Raw genomic sequence first — 5,501 nt, forward strand, 5'->3', positions numbered from 1 at the left:
CACAAGTAGGTAAAGTTTATCAAAATATTCAATATGATGGACTTTCCCCCCTACTCTCTGTCACACACGCTTGCTAACAAGTATATTAAGTTAAGGCCAAATTTAATCTGAATGCTTTTCTATTTATTAAGATCTGAGATAGGAATGATCATATTTAGTACTGAAAAGCAGAAAATAAAATGGGCTGTGAAAGGGGGGAAAAAGTGCTGTCTGTTGTTCCAGGGATTCAATGAGAGATAAAACCTATATACAAGCCATGTGTGAAGCTCAAATAAAATAAATATGAAAGGACTCTTTCATGTCACAACTGCTTGTTGGCTTGTTGGCCTGTTCACATGCATTCCCTGTGCCATTCTGCACATAGGATGACCCAGAACCAAGTCCGTACAAATGACTGCAATATGTGGCATCATTAATATGACCTTCAAAGAACATTTCTCTCATTTTGAAAAAGCAATGAACTCAAATTCTGCCTGATGCTGTGGCCCTCTCTGTCCCAGCTCTAACTGCTCAGCAACTTCCTGTAATTCCCCTCTTTGAGATTTCTGCAGCTCTTTATGAGGTACTTCACATCATAAATGACAGGAAAAAACAACTAAAGGGTCTCAAAGAAGTCAAGTTCTTCTTCAGGCAAGTTTGAGTTGGCTTTTGATTAAATAGCCAAAGTCATAACCACTATGAAATGATAACCATGTGACCCCTTCACGGATGACTATTCCAGGTGTCATAAGAAGTTCTGCAAAGTACTGGGTCTCAATTCCTTCCTCTGCGTGTTTTTTAAACTGGATGCCAGATGCTGTTAGTAACTCCAGAGAGTCTTGGGCATAAATGTCCTCCGTCAAATTTAATTTATAATTAAACTCTCATGTTAAAGTTCCTGGAGGATATTCTCCTTGCTCATTCATAAATGTGAGTCCTACGTGAATTATCTTTAACACGTCTACATTACACAGCAAGAGTTGCTGCTGTAAGTTAGCATTGCTTCCGAATTCTCCAATAGGCCCTGCAATCACACCTGGAAACTCGGTGTCCATAGCAATATGATTTTATTTTTGGATAACGACGAATTTTCCTCATCTCTTCATCTACATTGCAAGCCCAAACTTCACAAGTACTTTGGCTCTGATCTATAGGTGCTGCTGGCGTAGTGAAGGCACAAGGGAGTCTAGATGCAAGGATCAAAATGTTGTACTTGATTAGAGATGTATTTAATAAAATAATTATCATTTATTTGTGTACTTTGTCTCTGAGCTCGCTCTCCTCCTCCTCGCCATAGAGACAGCACCTGGCAGCAGTGGCCAATGCCCTATAGACACCTCTCACCCAGTAAAGGGAAAAGAGGAGTTGTGGTGCGTAGGCAATGTTTTCTACACGTTACACTTAAACTGTATCAACAGGGGGTGTGAGGGTAGTTCAGTGGTAGAATTCTTGCCTGCCATGCGGGAGACCTGGGTTTGATTACCTGCCCATGTACTTCCCCAAAACAAACAAACCAGCAAACAAACAAACAAAAATTCAACAAATGGTGCTGCAGGAATGCGATACTCAAATGGAAAAAGAATGAAATGTGACCTCGCCATTCAGCATACACACAAAAAAGTGTCATCAACAAAAGAAAAAAATGGATAAATGGGACTTCATTAAAATGTAAAACTTTTTTTGCATCAAAGGGCATCATCATGAAAGTAAAAAGACAACTTACAGAATAGGAGAAAATATATCTAATAAGGGTTTAATATCCATGATTTGTAAAAGAACTCTCACACTCAGTAACAAAAAGACAAGCAACCTAATTTTAAAATGCGCAAAGTACTTAAATAGACATTTTCCCAAAGGAGACATACAAATGGACAAAATGCACATGGAAAGATGCTCAACATCACTGGTCATCGGGAAGGGCAAATCAAAACCACAAGGAGATATCATTTCACACCCACTAGAATGGTTATTGCAAGTGGAAACTAAGTATTGGAGAGGATGTAGAAAAGTAGCAACACTCTTTCATTGTTGTTGGGACTATAAAATGGGCAGCCACTGTGGAAGAGGGATTGGCAACTCCTCAGAAAGTTATCCTCTACTGATGGATATTTGGATTGTTTGCATCTTTCAGCAATTGTGAATATTGCCACTATGAACCTCATTGTGCAAACATCTGTTCACATCCTTGCTTTCAATTCTTTGGGTATATGCCTAGAAGTGAGATTGCTGGGTCACAGGATAATTCTATGCGTAACTTTCTTGTTCATCACCTTCAAGTTTGTTTTGGCTATTCTGGATTCTTTGTATTTGCATACGAATTTTACTATCAACTTGTCAATTCCTGAAAAAAGATACCTAGACATTTGGTAAGGATTGTGTTGAATCTCTAGATCAATTTGGAGAAGCCAGAGTATCGCCATCTTAACATGATATCTTACAATCCATGAATGTGGGACTTTTCAAAATCATTTTCATTATTTTTTTCAATGTTTTTTAAAATAGCATTTTTTTTGAGAAATACCTTATTTAACATAAAATTCACCATTTTAAGTTATAGTCTTGAGTGTTATTTAGTATTTTCACTATGTTATGCAATCATCACCACTGTATAATTCCAGAACATATACCTTTATAATATTTTGTAGTTTTCAGTGTATGTTTACACTTTTGTTATTCATAAATATTCAAAAGTATTTTGAATTCAAAATTAAGTTGATTTTATGGTTATTGTAAATGAAATTATATTCTTAATTTAATTTTCAGATTGTCCTCTGCTAGTTTATAGAAATACAATTAACATTTTTTAAATTAGAGAAGCTGTCTCATCATTCTCTCCAAAATGCTTCCTCTTTTAAAGGATTCCAGTAAAGTAGTCAAGACCCACTTGGAATGGGTGGAGTTGCATCTCCATCTAATCAAAACTTAATACCCATAATTGGGAGACCCACATCTCCATGGAAATAACCTAATCAAGCTTCCAACCTATAGTGCTGAATAGAGATTAAAAGAAAAGGTTGCTCCCACAAAATTGGAACAAGATTAAAACATGGCTTTTCTAGGGTAAATAATCCTTTCAAGCTGGCACATAATTGATGAAAGAATATTAAAATAGTGCTATTAACTGTAGTCCATAGCTTATATTAGGTGTATTTTTCCACATACTACCCTAATATTAACACCATGTATTAGTGTCGAGCATTTGTTGTAAGTCATGAAGAAACATTCTTATACTTATACCATTATCCCCAGTCCATAGTCTGTGAGAAGCTTCGCTGTGTTATATAGTCCCATCTTTTATCTCCTAACTTTCGTTCTAGTAACACACATTATCTGAAACTTACCCTTTTAACCACGTGCACATACATAGTTCAGTGCTGCTAATGAAACTCACAGTAATGTGCTACCATCACCACCATCCATTTCCAAACCTTTACAATCAACCTGAACAGAAATTCTGTTCAAATTAAGCATCAGCTCCCCAGTTTATTCCCTGGTGACCCATATTTTAGATTCTCATTCTATGAGTTTGCTTATTATAATTATTTCACATCAGAAGATCATACAATATTTGTCCTTTTGTGTCTGGCTTATCACACTCAGCTTGATATCCTCAAGGTTCATCCATGTTGTAGCATACACCAGGACTTTGTTCCTTTTACATCCCATCATATGTGTATGCCACATTTTGTTTATCCACTTATCGGTTGATTGACACTTGGATTGCTTGCATCTTTCGGAAATTGTGAATAATGCCACTATGAACATTGGTGTGAAAATGTCTGATTGAACCCATGCTTTCAGATCTTCTGGGTATGTATCTAGTAGTGGGATTGCTGGATCACATGGCCATTCTATACTTAATTTCCAGGGGAACTGCCAAACTTTTTCCCACAGTGGCTGTACCATTTTAAATTCCCACCAGCAGTGAATGAGTGTTCCTATTTCCCCACAGCCTCTCCAGCACTCGTAGTTTTCTGTGTGTTCAACAGTGGCCATTCTAGTGGGTGTAAAATGATATCTCACTGTATTTTTTATTTGTATTTTCCTAATAGCAAATGATGTTTGAGCATCTTTTCATGTACTTTTTAGCCATCTCTATTTCCTCTGTGGAGAAAATGTCTCCAGTCAAGTCTTTTGCTCATTCTAATTGGGTTATTTGTCTCTTTATTGTTGAGTTGTAGGATTTCTTTATATATTCTGAATATTAACTGATTATGTGGTTTCCGAATATTTTCTCCCATTGACTAGGCTGCCTTTTCACTTTCTCAGCAAAGCCCTTTATTCACGAAAGTATTTAATTTTGAGCAGGCCCCATTTATCGATTTTTTTCTTTCATTCTTTTGCTTTGGGTGTAAGGTCGAAGAAAACTTTGCTTGACACAAGATCCTGTAGATGTTCCTCTATATTTTTGTCTAGGGGGGTTATGGTCCTGGCACTTTTATTTAGGTCTTTGATCTGTTTTTATGTAATTTTTGTATATGGTATGAATTGGAGTCCTTTTTCATTCTTTTGTATATGCATATTCAGTTCTCCCAGCTCCATCTGTTGAAAAGACTATTCTTTCCCAGTTGGGTGGATTCTGGCAACCTTGTCAAAAATCAATTGGCCGGACTTCCGGGTCAAGATGGTGGTGTAACAATGTGTGCATTTTAGTTCGTCCTCCAGAACAACTACTAAATAACCAGAAACAGTACAGAACAGCTCCTCAGTCCACATCGGTGACCGGAAACACAGCGTATCCCAGTCTGGACCAGCTGGCCCGGCTGCAAGCCCCCCCAGAACCGTGAGTTCCCCAAGCCATAGCAGCCAGCACCCCTCCCCTACAAGTGGCTTCCCAGAGGGGAAAAGAAAGAGACTTTACCAGCGGCAGTGGCTGAGCGCAATTGAATGCCAATTGTGAAACTGATTAACAAATTCTGACTACTAAAAATATGCCCCCAGCTCAGGTGAACCTGGTCAAAGTGGAGGTTGCTCATTTTTGCCCCAGTGCCAAGGGGGCAGGGCTGACCAAAAAAGAAGGAAACAGAGGTTTTTGTGGCTGTGTTTCTACAAAGGCTTGACTGCCTTTGAGTACAGCGGTGGGGCTTCTCGGGCTGCAAGTGCCCCAGGCATAAGCAGAAACAAGCTCATTTGGGGGCTTGTCTGGAGCCTGTACCTTCCCCAGGGGAGGGGTGAAGCCCAACTCAGGTGGAATCCCTCCCTCAAGGAATTCAGACACCAGGGCTTGGTAATTTGAAGCCATTAAAACCAGCCTACAACCTCTCCTCTGTCTCCACCATGCCCCCAGCAGGGAAAGTCTGCCCAAGTTAAAGGTACTGCATCATCTTATGCTGGTGGGACCTGCAGGCAAACAAGCGCCACATACTGGGCAGGATAAGAAAAACAGAGACTTCACAGGAAAGTGTTTCAACCTGCTGGGTCTCACTTTCAGGGAAAACTGATGCAGGTGACTCTTTCCTCCTGATAGGAGGCCAGTTTGGTCTGGGAAAATCTGGCTGGGGTTTATAATACCTAAGTAGACC

The 5,501-nt window shown here is 39.1% G+C and overlaps 1 pseudogene; it reads right to left on the reverse strand.

The window, feature by feature from the left end:
• Positions 1 to 267: 267 nt before the first annotated feature.
• On the reverse strand, positions 268 to 905 carry LOC143658618 (CCR4-NOT transcription complex subunit 7 pseudogene; annotated as a pseudogene).
• Between the last annotated feature and the right edge of the window lie 4,596 nt (positions 906 to 5,501).

The sequence above is a fragment of the Tamandua tetradactyla genome, chromosome 2, assembly GCF_023851605.1.
Source record: "Tamandua tetradactyla isolate mTamTet1 chromosome 2, mTamTet1.pri, whole genome shotgun sequence".
NCBI classification, from domain to species: Eukaryota; Metazoa; Chordata; class Mammalia; order Pilosa; family Myrmecophagidae; genus Tamandua; species Tamandua tetradactyla.